Source organism: Mustela erminea, chromosome 15, assembly GCF_009829155.1.
Source record: "Mustela erminea isolate mMusErm1 chromosome 15, mMusErm1.Pri, whole genome shotgun sequence".
Taxonomy (NCBI): domain Eukaryota; kingdom Metazoa; phylum Chordata; class Mammalia; order Carnivora; family Mustelidae; genus Mustela; species Mustela erminea.
The window spans coordinates 12,679,246-12,698,513 of record NC_045628.1 but is presented as its reverse complement, the minus strand read 5'-3'; the positions used below and the strand labels follow the sequence as shown (position 1 = coordinate 12,698,513).

Here is a 19,268-nt window from a genome sequence, read left to right as displayed (position 1 = left end):
TTGAACAGTGAAAATGCTTCAAGTAACATTGACAATGATATACTTTCCCCTTATCTATCATTTCATTTTTTTAAAAAGATTTTATTCATTTATTTATTCATTTGAGAGAGAGAGACAGAGAGAGCGAGAGAGAGAGAGAGAAAGCATACAAGGGGAGTAGAAAGAGCTCAGCAGGGAGCCCAACACGGGGCCAATCCCAGGACCCCAAAATCATGACCTGAGCCGACCGCAGATGCTTAACTGACTGAGCCACCCACGCGGCCCAGTCTCATTTCATTTTTTGAGAATCAAAAGGCAAGATCAAAAGCCAGATTCAAAATCCTTGCACTCTGTGACCTTCCTATGGTTTTCTTCTGAATTTTTCCTTTTGAAAGTAAAGTGGAAAAAAATATGACAAAAAGTCCTGACTTTTTATTCTATTCTATTTTCTGTTCTAAAAGAAGTATGTTTTTAATACTTTCCTCCAGCTGTCCTATATCTATGAATATAAAGACACAATGCAGCATAATGGTGCAGAGCATAGTCTCTAAAGCCTGGCAATCTGAGTTTGAATTCCCTTCTCTGCCATTTACTAGCTGTGTGAGTTTGGGTAGGTTACTTAACTTCTCTGTGCTTCTGTTAACTGGGGATAACATGCTTCCTACTTTATAAGGTTGATGTGTCTGTTAAATGAATTAACATTCACTGCTGTATTAAGAGCCATATGTTTTGGGCTATTATTACTATTATAAATAGAAAAAAAATCCTTTCTACAAAATTACCTTTAAAGGTAAAAATTTCAAAGTGATTCTAGTCAGGGTGTCTGGGTGGTTCAGTGGCTTAAGCCTCTGCCTTGGGCTCAGGTCCTGGTCTCAGGGTCCTGAGATTGAGCCCCACATCAGGCTCTTTGTTCAGCGGGAAGCATGCTTCCCTCTCTCTCTCTGCCTGCCTTTCTCCTACTTGTGATCTCTCTCTCTCTCTGTCGAATAAATAAATAAAATCTTTAACAAAACAAAACAAAGTGATTCTAATCAAGATATAATACAATTATTTTTTAGAACTTCACAAAATGATACTAAAATTCATCTGGAAAAATAAATATGTAAAAGTAGCCAGGAAAACATTGAAATTATGGGTGTAAGTTCTATCAGTTTACTAAAATACATTATGAAGCTATCAACACAAACATTATATTACTGGGACAAGAATAGGCAATGAGTAGAAAAGAACAGGGACTCTACTATACGATAAAGTTGGCATTTCAAACAGGTGTAGGAGAGATAGATTATTATTAATACCTGGGTTACTGTTCTCCATATTATTATTAATTATTATTATATTCAAATAGTGGTTAGCCCTTTGGAAAAAAGAAAATCTGGTTCTATTTCCTACTTCTTATGTTAAAATAAATAGTATATAGATCAATTCTATATACTATCAAATTCTATATAATAGAATATCAAATTCTATAAAGATAGACCGTTAAAGTGTATAAATATAGTGATTTTTTTTTTTTTTAAAGCCAGGGAAGACCTCTTCAAGCATGATGGAAAAATGTGAAATCATAAAAGCAAACAATGGTTAGGGCACCTGACTGGCTTGGTCAGTACAGCATGTGACTCATGATTTCAGGGTCATGAGTCAGAGTCCACATTAGGTGTAGAGTTTCCTTAAAACACACACACACACACACACACACACACACACACACACACACACACAAGAAAAGTAAACAATAAATCTGACAATATAAAAATTAAGAACTTCTTATTACAGAAACAAGTATTACAGAAACAAGTATAAACAAATACAAAAACAGAAAAAATACTCAGCATATGATCGCAAAGCGCTGATTTCCTTAACATATCAAGATATTATGAGCCAACAAGAAAAGACAAATAACCCAACAGCAATATGAGCAAAGGATATGAAGTCAGTTCATGGATGAAGAAATGTCAGTGGATAATGAAAAAAATGAATGAGATTCCGTTTTATTGATAAGATTGGCAAATAGTAAAGTTTGCCAATACCAAGAGTGGGCTAAAGCGTAAGCAGGAGGAATTCTCCAGCATGGGTAGCGCGTGTTTGTGCTATCTGCTGCTGCACAGCAAGCCATGCAAAGTTTAATGGCATAAAATAACCATTTTATCCTAGATTTTGTGAATCTGGAATTTGGAAAGGGCACAATGGGGATGGATCTTCCCTGCTTCCCAGTGTCCATAGTTGGTGTGACCCCAAGGCTGGGGCTGCTGGAGAGGCTGAGGGTAGGCACAGGGGGGCTGGAGAGCCCACTCTCTTCTTTACTCACTTCCTGACACTGGACTGAGATGGTATAAGGCGGGCTCATCGGGGACTGTCAGTTGGAGCCCCTCTGTGGGGCCACTGGATTATGGTGGTCTTAGAGTCGCTGTGACTCCTTACATGGCAGCTCAGGGCTCCAAGGGCAAGTGTATGTAGAGAATAAGCTAGAAGCTGCATGGCTTTTTCTTTTTTTCTTTTTTAAGATTTTCTTTATTTGGTTGACAGAGACACAGTGAGAGAGGGACCACAAGCAGGGGGAGTGGGAGAGGAAGATGCAGGCCTCCCAACATGCAGGGAGCTCGATGGAGGGGGACTGGATCCCAGGACCTCAGAATCATGACCTGAGCTGAAGGCAGACTCTTAACCCACTGAGCCACCCAGGTGCCCCGTGCATGGCTTTTCCTGAGCAAGTCACATAGCATCACCTCTACTCTACTGACTAAGTCACAAGTTTGTCCAGATTCAAAGGGAGCAGACATAGCCCCCCCACTTCTCCATGACAGGAGTATCAAAGAATTTGTCCCATGTTCTAAAACCACCACAGTGGAAGAATAAGTTCTGGCAGAATCTTTGGAGGGTGATTTTGCAACATCTACCAAGATGGCTAGCAACTACCTCTTAAGCCAGAAGTGTCCTGCATGGACAGTCCCGGTTCCTGTTCTCTACCTTCCCCCTGCCCTCACCCCCTGTCTGTCCTTAACCTTCGCTCTAACTGGTTTCTTCCACCACCATTGCTATCCCTTCCCCTCCCAGATCTAGAACCTTCTCTGCAAAATAATTAGGCCCTCATCTCTAGGATCCTTCTTGGATTCTACAAATTTTACAATCTCATGGGTCTACTTCCTGCCATTTGCTTCCTATGCAAGTCCGGATCTGCTGGTTCCGTTCAAGGGCAGCAGCTGGGAGTGCTGGCCCCATGGTGGCCAGGCTCCAGAAGGAGTAGGGCTCCATTCTGCTGGAACGAAATACAGCTCAAAACCCCAAGATTTTATTTCCTACTTACTCTAAGGGAGATCCATATTCTTCCTGTTGACTTAACTTGGGATGTTCGTCTTCTAACTCTACTACTCCTATTGTATTATGCTGTGTTTGTTAGTTACCCATGGCTGCATAATGGATTACTCCAAAACTTAGTGGCTTAGAGCAATGCTTTTTATCACCTCATACTTTCGGTGCGTCAGGCATGACTTAGCTGGGTCCTTTGGCTCTGGATGTCTCACAATGTTGGCATCATTTCAAGGCTCCCCTAGGAAGGACCTCCCACCCCTTCTTGTGATTGTTGCAGGATTCAGTGCCTCAAGGGCTCTTAACTAAGGCCTCCTGTCCTTACTAGCTCTCTTTGTTCCCAACCGCAGTGTTCCTTCATGGAATACCTCCCAATATGGCGCCGACAGGATGGAACTCAGTCTTTTGTAAGCTAATCATGGAAGCGACATCACCTCACGCTTCCATATTCTGTACCTTCGTAGTGAGGCCTTCACTAGCCCCCGCCCTCAGTCAGGGTGAGGGGATTACACAGAATACGAGGATTAGGAGTCACCCCCAGGGTTGCCCACAAGAGCTAGGGGCAAATGCCCTCTTCCCTGTCTTGGGTTTTAGTTAAGCTTCTCATGTCACTGACAGGACATATGCTCGCATCCAGAGATTTGTGATGCCTGGACCCAGAAAGGGGGGTCTCTGCTGTGTGGTAATCTGTTTCCCAGAGAGGGGATGGTGATTATGGAATAAGAAGTTTCCCTCCACTGTGACACATGATCACTTTAGCATATGAGATTTACTCACACTTTTGTATAAGCTTAGAAAATTTTTTTTCTTCTTTTTTTATTTTTTAAGATTTTATTTGTTTATTTGACAGACAGAGATCACAAGCAGGCAGAAAGGCAGGCAGAGAGAGAGTGGGGGGGAAGCAGGTTCCCCGTGGAGCAGAGAGGCCCATTCGGGGCTCGATCCCAGGACGCCAGGATCATGACCTGAGCTGAAGGCAGAGCCTTTAACCCACTGAGCCACCCAGGCGCCCCTAAGCTTAGAATATTTTCTAAAAAAATTTTACTTATTTATCTGAGAGAGAGAGAGAGCGTGCACGATCAGGGGAAGGGGCAGAGAGAGAGACAGAAAAAAACAGACTTCCCACTGAGCACAGAGCCCGATGAGGGGCTCGGTCCCTGATATGATAACCTGAGCTGAAGTCAGACGCTTAACTGACTGAGCCACCCAGGCGTCCCTAAGCTTAGAACATTTCTGAGGACTGGGAACCCCTGGAAAATTGATCTCTGAGAAGTGGGACCAGGAATTCGGGGAAGGGTCCCTTATATGCTTTACCTGATACCTTTCTGACTACTTATTTAATTCTCCAAGTACATACACTTACTGTAATTAAAAAAAAAAAATCAGTTAAAATTAACAAAGGGAAAAGTTAAGAACAGGGTAGCCCCTTAATTCAGAACGATTTCCAAATAACATGGGATAAAAAGGGGATCTCATTAATTACACATTTGTGTAGACTGAAAGTAAGGCACAAAGGGAAAAAAATGACAAGTGCACACGTCAATTTTTCAAGAGTTGATTGTCTGGGAAGCAGGTTTTGCAAAGAAGGTATCCCTGGCTTTGCAGGCAAAGGAATTTAACAAGTGCTTTCAATGAGATTTAGTACAGAGCACAGAATGTTCTGGAGAGAGCAGGAAGCTGGGGGGTGGGGTGGGGTGGGTTCTCTAGTCTCTCCCAGCTGGAGCCCCCGGCCTGCCCTCTTCTCTCTCCTGTATTAACTCTCTCCCCAGGCCTGCAGACCTCTGAGATGGCCTCCGGGAAAAGTCACCTTGTCGCAAACATGTTGGCAATATTGAGATAATGAAACAGCATCAGACGCACAAGGGTGGTGCGGGGCAGAGAGCTACACAGCACGAACCTTAATCCCAGGCCCCGAAAGATGAAAGAAACGCTAGAGCAACATGAAAATCTGTGTGTTTTCCAAAGAGAAGGACAGGGTAAATGTCATTTTTCTAATTTTCTGATTCCGCGGGTTTTCTGGTTTTCGTTGAGAGGCACAGCAGAGCGCCTTGCTTGCCACTCAGCCCAGAACCTGGCCTAGCACAAAACAAAGGGTCCCAAAATTGGGGCGCCTGGCTGGCTCAGTGGGGTAAGAGTCTGCCTTGGGCTCAGGTCATGATTCTGGGGTCCTGGGATCCACCTGGGATCCAGCTCTGCCTTGCACACCCCGCCCGCGCAGCCAGTAGTTTGTTTCTCCCTCTCCCCTCCCCCACCCGCTTGTGCTCTCTCTCTCTCATAAAATCTTAAAAAAGAGAGAGAGAGAGAGAGAGAGAGAGAGAGAGAGGGTCCCAACCTTACTAAACCAGAATCTGCATCTTAACAGGATCCCCAGGTGATTCACGTCTGCTTTCAAGATTAGAACAATTTTTCTCCAACCTGGCTTCCCATTGGAATCACCTCCAGAGCTGCAAGAAGCCCGAGGCCTGGGTCCCAGCCCCACAGATTCTGATGTACTCGGCTGAGCTGAAGTCTGGCCAGTGAGTTTTGCTCTGCTTTCGTTTTTTATTTGTTTGTTTTTGTTTTTGTTTTGTTTTGTTTTATTGAATCTTCGGTGATTCTAGGACTCGGAACCATTTTGCCCGTACAGTGGTTCCAGCGGTTCCAGCACACCTGCTAAAGGAGCACAAATTCTCAAGCCCCACCCCGGACCTACAGAATCCGAAACTCTGCGGATGGGGCCGGACCAGCTAGTCCCGCAGGCCATTCTGATGCGGACTGACCGTTCGAGAAGCTGATAAGGTAGGGGTGGGTGACAGGCCAGTACCTCATACTAAAAATTTGCCTCTACTCCTTTCTGGAAACTACTCGCACCTGCTGCTCGCAGGTACCCTCTGTGCGTCTAAGCGCCCTGTTGTGTCCGCCCACACCGCCCCAGGGGGCCCCTTGCTCTGCTCCTGTCCCTTGAAACCCATCCACCTGGTTCGAGGCCTGGGAACCCCTTTAGGGCGCACAGTGACCAGGGTTCCGGAGCCAGCGGCCTCTAGAGGCGGGAAGCTCACGGCCTCGGGATCTAACACGGGGTTCCCCGGGGTTCTAAGCTGCTGCCACCGCCCTTTCTCCTCCACCAGTGGGAAGTCTACAGCCTGGAGGGGAAAAGCGACACCGAGGGCTCGGGAAGGGGGGATGGAGACCGTAAAGCAGGAACTCCCAGTCGGAGGGTGGGGACGGTGACTGCGTTTCCCCCCCGCCGTAGGTCCCAGCCGCTTCGGTGCTCAATCTCGCTCCCTCCCCCGTTAAATTTCGCAAACGAGCTCCCAGCCTTTTCCTTTCCCCTCTGGGGCTTTGCTCCTGGCGTGGCGGTGGGGCACCTAGGGGTGGGGACTGTCCTGGGAATCGCCAGGGTGCAAGACACCCGGTCGTGGCGGGGGGGAGGTGGCAACCGCCCCTGCAGGATTAAGTCTCTCGCCGCCCAGGGTGGTGCCGGAAGCCCGTTCGTGCGGCTTGGGAGAGGAGGTGCTCGCCGATCTCTGCAAAACGCCGCTTCCCGCGCGACCACGTAAAGTCCTAGGTGGACACACGAGCACCAGCTTGCATGACCTCAGCCAGCGAGTTGCGGAGTCCGCGCCGCCGCCCGCCTCCCCGCTGCTCCCGGTTTTAGCCGGTGCGCTCAGTCTCCCGCTCTCCTGAGGTCGCTTTCACCGTCCGCAGCAGGATTGGCGAATCCCCGGTGGCGCAGCGCAGTCCCCAGCCCTTCCTGAGCTCGGTTCCTTGGCGCCGCGCTGAGACCCGGGTTCTGGCTTTAGGCCCAAGTAAGGCACAGACCCAAGGTGGGCTCGCGGGGTCTGGGAGGGCCGCTTCGGGCCGGTGCCCCCCCCCCCCCACCGTGCACCTGCCCCCAGGACGGAGCGGGGCGGGGCGCGCTGGCGCGCAGGTTGCCGGCCCGGACGCTGGAGGGGGCTGTGGCTCTCTCGCTGTCCCCGCGGCTCGGGCGGCGCGGCGCCCCAGCTCCCCCCCGCCGAGGGGCCGGCCCAGGCCCGGGGAGGGGCGCAATCGCCTTCACTTCCCGCTCGCCGGCCTTGGAGGCGGCGGGTCCCGCGCGGGCGCAGGGGTGCGGGCGCTCGGCTGGGGCGCGGGGCGGGGACGCGGCCGCCGCCCGCTTTGCGCCGCTCCTCCCAGCGCGAGTGGCTCTCGGCGCGGCGTCGAGGCGGCCATGGCGACCCTGAGCCCGCTCCCCACCCACCCTGCCTGCTCCGCCCTCCCCTCCGCCCCGCGCCACCTTTGATGGCCCGGACCTCGGCCGGCCACCCCCTGCCCCGCTTGCGCTCCCGCGCCGCCGCCGCCGCCCGCGGGTATTAATAGCCGAGCGCCCCCGCTGCACGCGCAGCCCGGAGCCGCCGCGCCCTCGGCAGTCGGGGCTCGGAGCTGCTGAGCCCGGAGGCCGGGAGTGGGAGCCGGAGCCGCCGGCGCCTTGGAGGTAGGAGGCGCGGGGCGAACAATGACCGCGGCCGGGCGGGAGGGCGGCAACTTGTGTGAGTCGGGGCGCCCGGAGCCAACCCGCCGGGGGGGGGCGCGGGGGGAGGTGGGTGCGTGCCCGCGGGGTCCTGCCCGGAGGAGGCGGGCGGCGGGTGGGATCGGGCTCCCGCCCGCCAGCCCCGGGCAGCCCCGGCAACAATAGCAAGAGCTCGGGGGGCCTCCGGGCGGCCACCCTTTGCACTCTTCTCACTCGGGGCAGCCGGGCGCCGCGCGCGGCCCCCTTCGCCTCCCCCACCCCGCGGCGCCCTTCCCCCCTCTTCCTCCCATCCCACCCGGCACAGTGACAGCGCCGGACGCTGCTTCCGGACCTCCGGCGGAATCTTGGCCCCAGAGGCGGATCGCGGGGCTGGGGAGGTGGCCACTGGCTTGGGTGCCACGGCACTCCTGGGTGCCAGGCGCTCGCCCACGCGCGGCGCGAGCACCCTGGTAGGTGACAAAGAGGAACACACCCTCTGCTTAAGTTAGATTTTTGTCTCTCTCTATCGTCTGTCTTTATGGAGAGCAAAGTTTTTATTTTTTTCTTTCTTTCAAGCAAGGGACACAGATTTTTGTGGTGAGCATTTCAAAACGACAACTTCTGATTGTGGTTTTACAATTTAAGTTCCGGAAACTTCAGCTGTGTGATCTGGCCAGACCCTTGAGCGAGTGAGTGTGTTGTGCGTGCGTGTGTGTGTGTGTGGGGGGGGGCGTGAGTTCCCGTCATCACTGTGGATTTGGTTTGTCGTTTTCATTGGGGCCGGGCAGCTGCTGGGATCGTTGCAGGACCCCAGAAAGGAGGAAGGTGGGCTCACAAAGGAACGAGGACCCTGAGATCAGATCAGCTTCCGGAGAGGTGGAGAGCATTTGAGCGGTCTGAGCCTGTGCGTGGGCCTTCTGGAGTACCATGGTGGCCTCTGGCTGTTTCATTTTATTAATGTTATCAATGCCTTTCTTGTCAGTTTCCCAGGTTCACTTGCTCTGCTAGCCCTTCCCCGTTCTCCCGCTGCGCCCATGCCTTGACTTTTGTGGACCCCTGTCACCCCACCCCGCAGGCCGGGCAGTCTCAGGAAAGCCAAACCCCTTAGGTTCTGTTTAATGTGTTTTGCACGTGGTGACTTGCCAAGCCCATTTCCGAAGGACCTTCGCATTGTCTTGATTTTCTTATTGAATCTAAAAGGGAGAGGAGGGAGACAGGGCCTTTTTGGTGCAGAGATCTATGAGGGAGTTGCCTTAAAAATCGCCCTCATTGTTCTGATGGGGTGGGCCCTCCTGCTGTCTCCTGTCTTTGGCTTTCTTCCCTCATTGCACAGCTTGGGGCTTTACCTTTAGCCTTTGCAAAGGGTTGGTCTTCTGGTATGACAGTTCCCAGCGCTGCTTTTCCTATGTGGGCTCAACATCCACATGGCTCACTTTATATTCGGGTAGCATCGTTCTGCAGCAAGGCACCAATATTGGAGTTTCTCCAAGCACAACAAAACGTTTGTGTTTTTAGAATGTCTGGCTAATAGATCTGCCTCTGGGTAAAATAAATGGGTACTGTTGGCCAGTGGCTGGCTCACTGGGTAGAGCGTCGGTGGACATACTGAGTTGATGCCTCCCTAGCCCAGGCCTTCCCAGAATCTCTTGTTTCTTGTATGTGGGCAGGAAACTTGAAATAGTTGAAGTTGATGTCGTGGTGCCGCATAGGGTCATGGATTCTGCAGCGGGCCCCTTGTGAGTTGGTGCGTGATCATTCATTTAGGGAGTCTGTCCCTATGGAAATCCTGGAGTTAGGTTTATAATGCCCCTTTTCACATGGACAGTATCTTCCTAGAATTTGTAGGGTGATTAGATTCCTTCGGTCATAGGAGAACACTGGTGCTACTGTAGTCAAATTTACCAAAATGAAATAAAAAAAAAAATCCTAAACAGTTTTTTCCTGGTACATTGCATTTATTTTTATAATTATTTTGAGCCTGAAAGGAACCTGGGTGGATGTTTGTGTTTCGTATTTGATTAAAGAAACCAGTCAAGGGAAGTTAAGAATTAACTAGTTTCGAAAGGGTTAGTTTTTTTAAAAGTGGAATTCACCCTCTCCAACTCACCGAGCATAGCAGAGTTTAATTCATTTGAATTAATTCATTCAATTCAAATTTTTAAAGAGGGTGCTTTGCCATAACCATCACAAGCTTTTTCCATCCTAGAAGAGGTTAGAGACCAGTGAAGAAAAGGCAAGTGCCCAGGCTTTGCGTGCCGGACAGTCTATAGGAAAGGTGACATTGTGACTTTCCCAGAGGATGGGACAAGTTGTGTGGATGTGTAGGTCCTAGGCCAGTGTGATCTGGTAGCACAAGAGAACCAGGCATTGAAAACCAGCCCTTTGCAACTGGCCTTGCTTATCGCAGAGAACTGCCTCGTGTTTTCCAGACGTGTGCTTTCCCCAGTAACAAAAGATGCTCCAAAAAAGAGAGGGCCCCCCCAATCTCCAAATATAGTGGCTGGCTCGAGTCACTGCCACTAAGGGGTGCACGGGCGTTTCAGGTGTTGGGTGCCATTGCCTGGGAGGGGAAGGGCCAGGCTTTTGGGGTTCCTGTGGCTGACCTTGTCCTGTTGTGGGGTGCCTTTGACTGAAAAGCAGGCTCTCGAAGCCTGGCCACTAAATGGAAAGCAGTAGGTCAACCTCTTTTTCTGGCTTTTTAATAGGTAGGGTTTCTGCTGCAGGGTCCGTCTCCAGGTTACCCTGCTAACCACTTGCACATGTCCAGAAAGATCAGAGCCTGATGGTTTCCATTAAAATGACTTGAAATGCCGATTTCACCAGGCTTTTTATGCCAAATGCTGCCTTTGTTTTTAATCAAGAAGCCCCCCGAAAGGTGTTTAAGTGGAGACACTGACTTTTTTAGGCTGCCCTTGTCCTAGTTTAAGGCAGTTAAAAAAATGTGTTGCCGAGTGGGTACTCTAAGCAGAAGTGGCCACTTGATAGATAGGAAATATGGTGCTCTCACCTTATGATATTTGTGAAATAAGCTGGGGAGCATCCAGTACAATGTGACTGAGACAGAGTGGCTGAGAACCCGGCTCACGGTGGCAGTTTTCTTATTTTTAATGGGGGATGGAAAGACTAGACACACGGTAAGATTGGCAAATAAATGAGGTGGGAATTCATCGTTTGCACTGAATTAATTTCATGTGTTGAAATTGTCATATTTGTGCATACATTTTCAAACAAAGGAGCCACGGGCCAAACTGGATTGCTTTTAACTCTATTATGACAGTATTTCTTAGCACAAGAGTAACGTAGTGCCGCACACAGACTTTGGCTTCCCGTCAAGGTACCTTGTCAAAAGAAAACTTACAAATCCAGGATCACGGGGAGTTTCATTTTTTTGTTCTCATCCTGTTAACTCAGGATCTAGTATATGCCTGGCCCATGGCACTCTCTTGGGAAATACTTGCAGTGATTAAGTAAATCTCGTTTTCGATATCCTTCCCAGTTAGTGTTTGAAGTCTTTCTTAAGGTTGCTGTTCTGGGAATTTGAAAATTTGACATTTGATTTTGTTTCTGTTCTGCTCTAATTTAACAATTTAAATTAACCTTTAGGGACGCCCGGGTGGCTCAGTCGGTTAAGCATCTGTGTTCGGCTCAGGTCATGATCCCAGGGTCCTGGGATCGAGCCCCACGTTGGGCTCCCTGTTCGGCGGGGAGTCTGCTTCTCCCTCTTTCTCCCTCCCCTCCCCTCCCCTGTGCTTGCGCCCTCTCTCACTCTCTCTCAAGTAGGTAAAATCTTTAAAAAAACTTAACCTTTAACACTGGGTGGCACTGTAAAAAAATACAATGGTATTAAAAAGCAAAAACTTAAACCTAAAAACATGAGGAAGAAAGCAGAACTTGTCTGAGAAGCTAGCTTCTGGGAGAATTTTCCTTCTTCCTGGCATATGTTTTCTAGGAGTTCTATTAGTGAGTGTCCGTTGGTGGTAACCCCCATGTTTGCGTGCCTTTAAATATTCTTGTTCTGGAATGATAGATCCCTGGGGTATGCAATTCTGGATTGCTTTTGTATTAATCAACTGTCTCCTGGTTCCATTGTTGTTGCTACAATGTCAGCTGTCAGGCTGATTATTTTTTGTGAGTAGTCTGTCTTTTCTCTCTGGCTTTTTTTAAATTTAAATTTTAATTTTTTTAAATAAGTAGTCTCCATGCCCAGTGTGGAGCCCAATGTGGGGCTTGAACTCAGGTCCCTGAGATCAAGACCTGAACTGAGGTCAGGATTCAGATGCTTAACCGACCAAGCCACCCAGGCAGTGGCTTCTTTTAGGGTTCTTTGGCATTCTGCGGTTTCACTCTGTCGAGGTAAGATTTCTTTCTTCTTCTTCTTCTTTTTTCTAATTAAAGATTTTATTTATTTGACAGAGAGAAATCTCAAGTAGTCGGAGAGGCAGGCAGAGAGAGAGAGAGAGAGAGAGAAGCAGGCTCCCTGCTGAGCAGAGAGCCCGATGCGGGTCTCGATCCCAGGACCCTGAGATCATGACCTGAGCCGAAGGCAGCGGCTTAACCCATTGAGCCACCAGGCGCCCGATTTCTTTCTGCTTGACTTTGATTCTCCCATCCTCTCCTCTTTCTCCTCCCCTCCCCCCCTACTGTCCCCTCTCTACTCCTCCCTCCCTCCTCTTTCTCTCACCCAGTAGCATTTCAGGGTCTGGGCATGGCACCATGTGTCTACTCCTTCCCCTTTGGCCACTCTGGTCCTTTGGTTTGGGCTGTCGTGCATGAAGCCGTGTGAACAGTTGTGAACAAGTCTTCGTGTGGAGATCTGTTTTTAATTTTGTCGCTGGGTCCTAAAATAAGTACATGCTTAACTTTCTCAGAAGCTGCAGTCCCAAGTGTTGTACTGTTTTACATTCCCCAGTGACATCTGAGCATTCCAGTGACTGTAATCGCCACTAACACTGGAAATTGTCAGTCTTTGTCCTTTTACCGTTCTGGTGGATATGTCCTGGGGACTTATTGTGGTTTAATTGTCTATTTCCCTGATGGCTAATGGTTGCTTTTCAAGTACTTATTGACCATTTGTGTATTAAATCTTTTGTGTTTTAAGTTTTTTTTTTCGTCTGATCATTTTACATGGCTTTTAAGTATAAACTGCACATCCTCAATGTCATCCTATTTTATAGTCCTGGAGAGTCTTTATGCCGGATACAAGTTCGTTGTTAGTTCTTTGTTCTGTGAATATTCTCATCAGTCTGTCTTTTGACCTTTTTATTTTTTGATGGTATCTTTTGAAAAGCAAAAGTCATTAGGAAAACATTGTATGTGATCTAATTATTAAACTTACTAAAGGTCGGGGAATTTATTCAGCTTTGGAAAAATAACATGTTTTTATGTGTGATGCTTAGTCTGGTCTTGCTCGTTTCATGAGGTGGCCTCCATTTACTTGGAACAGTTTTGTTCTTTTATTAAAAAAATTTTTTTTTTTTAAAGATTTTACTTATTTATTTCACAGACAGAGATCATAAGTAGGCAGAGAGACAGGCAGACAGAGAGGGAAGCAGGCTCCCCGCTGACCAGAGAGCCTGATGTGGGGCTTGATCCCAGGACCCTGGGATCATGACCTGAGCCGAAGGCAGAGGCTTTAACCCACTGAGCCACCCAGGTGCCCCCAGTTTTGTTCTTTTTAACTAAAACCGAGTTGAAGAGACTTAAACTTGAAAGAGAAAATACCGGCTCATTTTGAAAATCTGAGGAAAAAAGTGTTTAAGATTATGATCAAATTAATAGATTTCTGAAATTGAGAGTTGTCGTATTTGTTTTTTAGCACACAGAAGGATTATGGGAGAGAAACGTTTTTGAAATCAATCCAAAAATGGAACCTTGAGTAAAAGCAAGATGTAATATATAATGTTTTACTTTCTGTTTCTTTTTATTTTTGTATTCATTTCTTGAGTTTTATATATTTGAGAGAGAGCACGAGTGCTCGCGTGCAAATAGGTGCACATTCACGTGCCGGGGAGGGACAGAGGGAAGGAAGAAGAAGAGAGAATCTTCAGTACGCTTACTGCTGAGAGTGGAGCCCCACGCGGGACTCTCTCCCACCACCCTGAGATCATGACCTGAGCCAAAACCAAGAGTGGGACACCCCACCAACTAAGCCACCCGGCCGCCCCACAATGCAACATTTTAAAAAGAGACCAGAGTGGCATATGTAGGTAGTTATGAAAGGTTTTAGTTCCTCTCTTTTGTCAGGAATTATATCTTGTTTTCTCCTCATTTTCCGAATCAGATAACAAGCATTGTTCAGTCATAAAGTATATTTTCCCAACTTTCGTTTCTCCTGCCCAGAGAAGGTAAATAAATATTGGTTGATCTGAATTAAAATGGGTGTATTGAACACGCCATGACGTGCGAGAATATGGGAGGTAGAGGTTGGTAGCAGAGGTGGCAAGAGTTGGGAGCATAAGCACTGGGACCGCACAGATCTGCCCATCCATGTTTGTGATGTTGGGCAAGTTATTGGTGCTCTTTCCCCAAAATCTGAAGAGCGCCTTTAAGAGTACATTTATTTGTAGAATGTCTGGTTAGTAATTTGAGCCATCACACATTCAGTTGCGTCAAGGAATAGTAAGGGGCTCCCAGTTTGGTGTCTCAGCTCATGGTATCATTAAGGACCCAGGTTGTTTCTATCTCTTCACCCTGCCATCCCCGGCATGTTGCTTTTCGTACTTGGGCTTGTTGCCTACTGGGTAATTAGGCTGCCGCTGCCTAATTAGCTATTATGACTAATGGTTGTTGCAGCTTCATGCTCTCACACATCTGGTATTGTCAAGTCAGTAATGACACTGACTTCTTCGGGCTTCTTTCATCATCAAGCCAGATCCTTCCCAGAAGTCTCCAACATCTAGGAGGTCTGGGAAGGTGGTTCTAGGGAATGATTCTGTGCTTTTGAAAAGAGACCCAAGGACTACACTGAACGTGATGCCCGGAGCCACAGCAGCCATGTTGTGATCAGCCATTGGAGGAAGGCAAGAGGATGATGGAGCTGGCAGATGACTTGTGGGTGTCACTGAGTCTGTGACCTTCCTGCACCTGGAGCTTAGTATTCTAAAGAAGAGTAAATTTTGTATATTAAATAATATAAACCTGGACTTTGTGTGCTAAATAATAATTTTACTTACTTTCTAATTCTGTTACTGCCCTCCAAAGCATCTTGGATGATACATTAATTGGAAGACTCTATCTTTCTTCCATTTACCATTGTCTCTGAGAAAACATGTTTCTCCCTGTTAATTATGTGGAAAGTGATTTCATGGTCCTATCAGAACTCTGTGAGAGTTCTTAGGTATTTGATATTGAGTGTAAATGTTGCAACTAAATCAACATGAATTTTACCTTCTCAAGGTGGTCTTTTAGGAGATGCCCTAATTCAGTTCTCTTTGGAATTGATCATTTGGCAATTTGGATTACAAGAGATACTTGAGCATGACGTTTTGTTTCTTTAAGAAAAAAATCATGGCGGTACCTGCCATTTTTGTCTTCCTAGAATGACATTTACCTGCACATTTAATATTGCTTAGGAGATTTTTGAGGACATTATTATTAATATCATCCTTCATAATCCTGTTAGAACTTCTGGTTCTCTGGCATCAAATCTTATTGGGAGCCAATGTTATTAGCGGAGTGAGCTGCTTACAAATGTCAGACTTGGGTAAGCCAGAGGTTTACCAAATTAAGAAATTAGACACAGATATTTGTGAGGAAAAGTTAAGTGATTTCATAATAACCTTAATATTAAGCAAATACATTGAATGTTAAATAGCCAGGTGAATGAAATGCAGATTATGGAGTATTAATATTTTTGTCTATTTTCATTTAATTGATACAACTTTTAAAAAGAAATCTGATCATCTCCCCCCCACCCCCCTTTACCATGGTGGTGGCCAACTGGCTAGAGTAGTTTGCGCATTCACTTTTATTCTTACTCAAGTTTACAAGCCAACAGGTGTTTATGAACATCTGTTGAATGTACTAGTTACCGTTGGTGCCACAAAGATAAGGCTCAGTCCTTGCTCTCAGAGTATGGGATCCAGGGTGGGTGGGAGAAGCGTCTGGTAATTATAATAAAAGGTGAAATATGACTGTAACTTTGCAAAAGCCATAGTAGTGGTAGAAATGTTCAGGATAGTAAGACAGTGGATTCTCTTGGGAAGAAGCAGCATTTGAGCTGAGCTATAATTAAAGAAGTATGTTTTTATTTATTTTTAGGTTCACTTTGTAGTGTGTTACTTTTTTTTAAAGATCTGTTTATTTTAGAGAGAGAAAGCATGCATGCAAATGGGGGGAGGGGCAGAGGGAGAAAGAGAATCCTAAGAAAGAGAATCTTAATCTACCCCGCTGAGTGTAGAGCCTGATGTGGGGCTTGATCTCTCCCCCGTGATCATGACCGAACTGAAGTCAAGAGTCAGAGGCTTACCTGACTGAGCCACTGAGGCACCCTTTGTAGTGTGTCACTCTAACAGGATTAGGAAAGTATTCACGTATAAGACTGAGAGTCAAAATCCCTTGTAATCCTGCCATTCAGAGATTATGAAAATTAAAAATTGGTTTATTTCCATTTGACTTTTGGCCATATTTGGTATATTTGAAGTATTTTTTTTTAAACATTTTATTTTATTTATTTATTATTTTTTAAAAGATTTATTTATTTATTTATTTGACAGAGAGAGATCACAAGCAGGCAGAGAGGCAGGCAGAGAGAGAGAGGAGGAAGCAGGCTCCCTGCTGAGCAGAGAGCCCGATGCGGGCCTCGATCCCAGGACCCCGAGATCATGACCTGAGCAGAAGGCAGCGGCTTAACCCACTGAGCCACCCAGGCGCCCTTTTTTAAACATTTAAAAAATTAATTTAAATGTATTTATTTGTCAATGTGCGGAAGCACGAGCAGGGGGAGCAGCAGGCAGAGAGAGAAGCAGGCTCCCCGCTGAGCAGGGAGCCGAATGCGGGACTCGATCCCAGGACCGTGGGATCATGACCTGAACTGAAAGCAGACACTTAACTGACTGAGCCACCTAGGCATCCCTGTTTGAAGTATTTTAACTTATCTATGCCAACATCTGTTTTTTAGAAATTGAGAAAATAATGCATGCACATTCAGAAGCCACTTTTTTCCCCTTTAACATTGTCTGAGGGTTCTCCATATTGAGTTTTCTTACTGTTTTGTGGTTCTACGTGCTGTATGTAACATGGTCCTTTCTGGGTCATGTTTTTGCTTGTGGTATTTTGCGGCAATGACCCTGTGTGCATAAATCTATGGTAGAAGGGTCCCTAGGTCTCTTTCGCTGCAAGGGACAGGCGCCCGGCTTGAGGCACGGGATGCTGAATAGGGGTGTGTCTTTGTTTTCAGGACCAACCTCAGGAAGGGCGGAGGTGGATGGGTATCAGCATAGAAACCCAGATCCGGAGTCAACTCCGGGGGCTTTCTTCCCTTCTCGTGTCTTGACTCTGGTGTTGGCCGGGCATCGCTTTCAGTTTCCGGGTTACCCTGTCCCCTGGCATCTTGAGCGGGACAGCTTGGTGGTGGTGGAGGAGGAGGTGCAGGGCAGGGGAGGACGGGCAGGATAGCATCCATGGTCTGCTTTAAAATCCGAGAGTCCTCGGATCATCCTGGCAATTCAACACACCTTCGAGCGTGTTCCGTTCCCCTGGGAGGAGTGCTCAGCCTGCCCCCCACTAGGATGAAATGTGGGGGTCACCTAGTGGAATGTGAACCTTCACCCTCACCTCCCAGAGGAGGACTCTTGTGTAGGCCACGTGAGGGACCACTTTTTTTGGCGGTGGGGGGAGTTGTGTGTCTGCGGCAGAGGGACAGGGAGACATGAGATGGGGTCCAGACAGCATGAGCCTTTCCAGATGGCTAGGATTCATAGGCAAAATGGGGGGGGGCGGAAACCCTTTCTGGGGGAGGGGGCCAGCAGGAAAGGGGATGGCAGAAATACAAAACAAGACCTCTGCTCTACTTCCAATCCCAGGGCTGGGCAAAACTCCGCCAAGTTCACCATCACGTAAATGTTGATGCCTGTGCTCCAAGAGCAGCGTCTCTAACCTTATGAGGGGTATCATAAGTAGTTTGTCACTTGTTACGTATTATCCCCTCGAGGATGCGCCTGGTCCTCGAATGCTCCGGAGTGGGGAAGAAGGGCTGGGGCTCGTTCAGGGAATGTGTGTGGTGTAACTGGGCTGCCCCCGAGGTTGAGAGAGGCCCCGAGTAGAGCCAGGAGCCCTCCAGTAGGCTGGAATCGGAGGTGTGCATGCTGCTTTATTTTCTTCTAACTTGGGAGAATTTTTCTTGGTGGTCAAAAGCCCTTCGCCAGCAAAAGTGCTAGTTCTTTGCAGCCCTAATCAGCCCCCAGCAGAACATTTGTAACACATCCGAGTCTTGCCTATTTTTCAAAGTCCCAATTAAAGCAGTGCCTATTTCTGAATTCCATTGTCACACCTTTTGGAAGAGCGGATCCAGAAGTGTGTAGAACGCTCGCAGGGAGTGGGGAGGGGGAGATGTGTGGCAGGGGTGCCTATGGGCACAACTGAGTCATACGGATGTATGAGGAGTTCTCCCCTAGTGTGCTGATCTCACCCTTTCCACCGGTTAGTTCCTGCAGGTCAGGAACCTAGTGTCCAACTCCCCCCGCCTTTTTTTATTCCAGGTCCTTAAAAAAGAGCCTGTCTCTGATAGATGAAAGGAAGTCTTACCATAGGATCATAGGCGTCTGGGAAATCACAACTCTTTAAATTCTTAATGTCTTCCCAAGTTACAAAGAGTAAACCCAGTCTTACTTTGAACAGAGATGTGTTGAACACCTTTCGTATGGAAGGTACTGTTTTTGACATTCACACCAGTGAGCAAAGCAGACCCCCAAAAATCCTCATCTTCAAGGGGACTATATATATGTGTTTTACCCAAATGGAGACATTTTTGATACTGAAAGGAGGTGTGGATTGCTTGGGGCAGCAAGGCACGAGGTGTCTGTGTGGATGGTCACCTCAAGCTTGAGAGCACCTCACAATGGGGACTCATTTTCCCTGAGGCCGTCAGATGCCTGTGGGACAGTCTGGGGACAGATCCAGGTAACCTGTGGCTTAAGGAATGAGCTCCACCATAAACCCACCCAACAAACATGTACTGAGAGCTTGTGCAGTTTTATCTGTGTTCTTCTAAAAGGTCTTTTGCTCTCAGGCAAGAATGTTTATAGGGACATAAAGCAGGGGCCAGGGGATTTGTCCTCAGCTGTAGAGGAAAATAATGAATAGTAATCGTTTGAACGAAGGTAGACTCCTAAGGTACAAATCACGGATTCTGAATAACTTGGCTTGTACGAGTCCTTGCGATCAGCATTTTTTAAAGATTTGGGCATCAAGAGGGACCTGGGCCCTGAGGGTGACTTAAGAGAAGATGTATTTCTTCTTAAGGGAAAAAGGAATCTGAAATTGCTTCAAAAGGAAAGTACATATGCATCTGTATTTT

The 19,268-nt window shown here is 47.5% G+C and overlaps 1 protein-coding gene across 3 annotated transcripts in view; it reads left to right on the top strand.

Moving 5' to 3' along the window:
* The first annotated feature begins 5,634 nt into the window (after window positions 1-5,634).
* FARP1 (FERM, ARH/RhoGEF and pleckstrin domain protein 1) overlaps window positions 5,635-19,268 on the top strand; it is a 273,312-nt gene continuing 259,678 nt past the window's right edge. The window contains exon 1 of one of the 3 annotated variants that reach the window (XM_032315064.1): window positions 5,635-6,063. The gene's annotated coding sequence lies outside the window, so the exon portion shown is untranslated. Of the gene's footprint in view, window positions 6,064-6,975; window positions 7,074-7,637; window positions 7,739-19,268 lie in introns of those variants that run through there. The other 2 variants (XM_032315065.1, XM_032315063.1) reach the window with 2 other exon arrangements.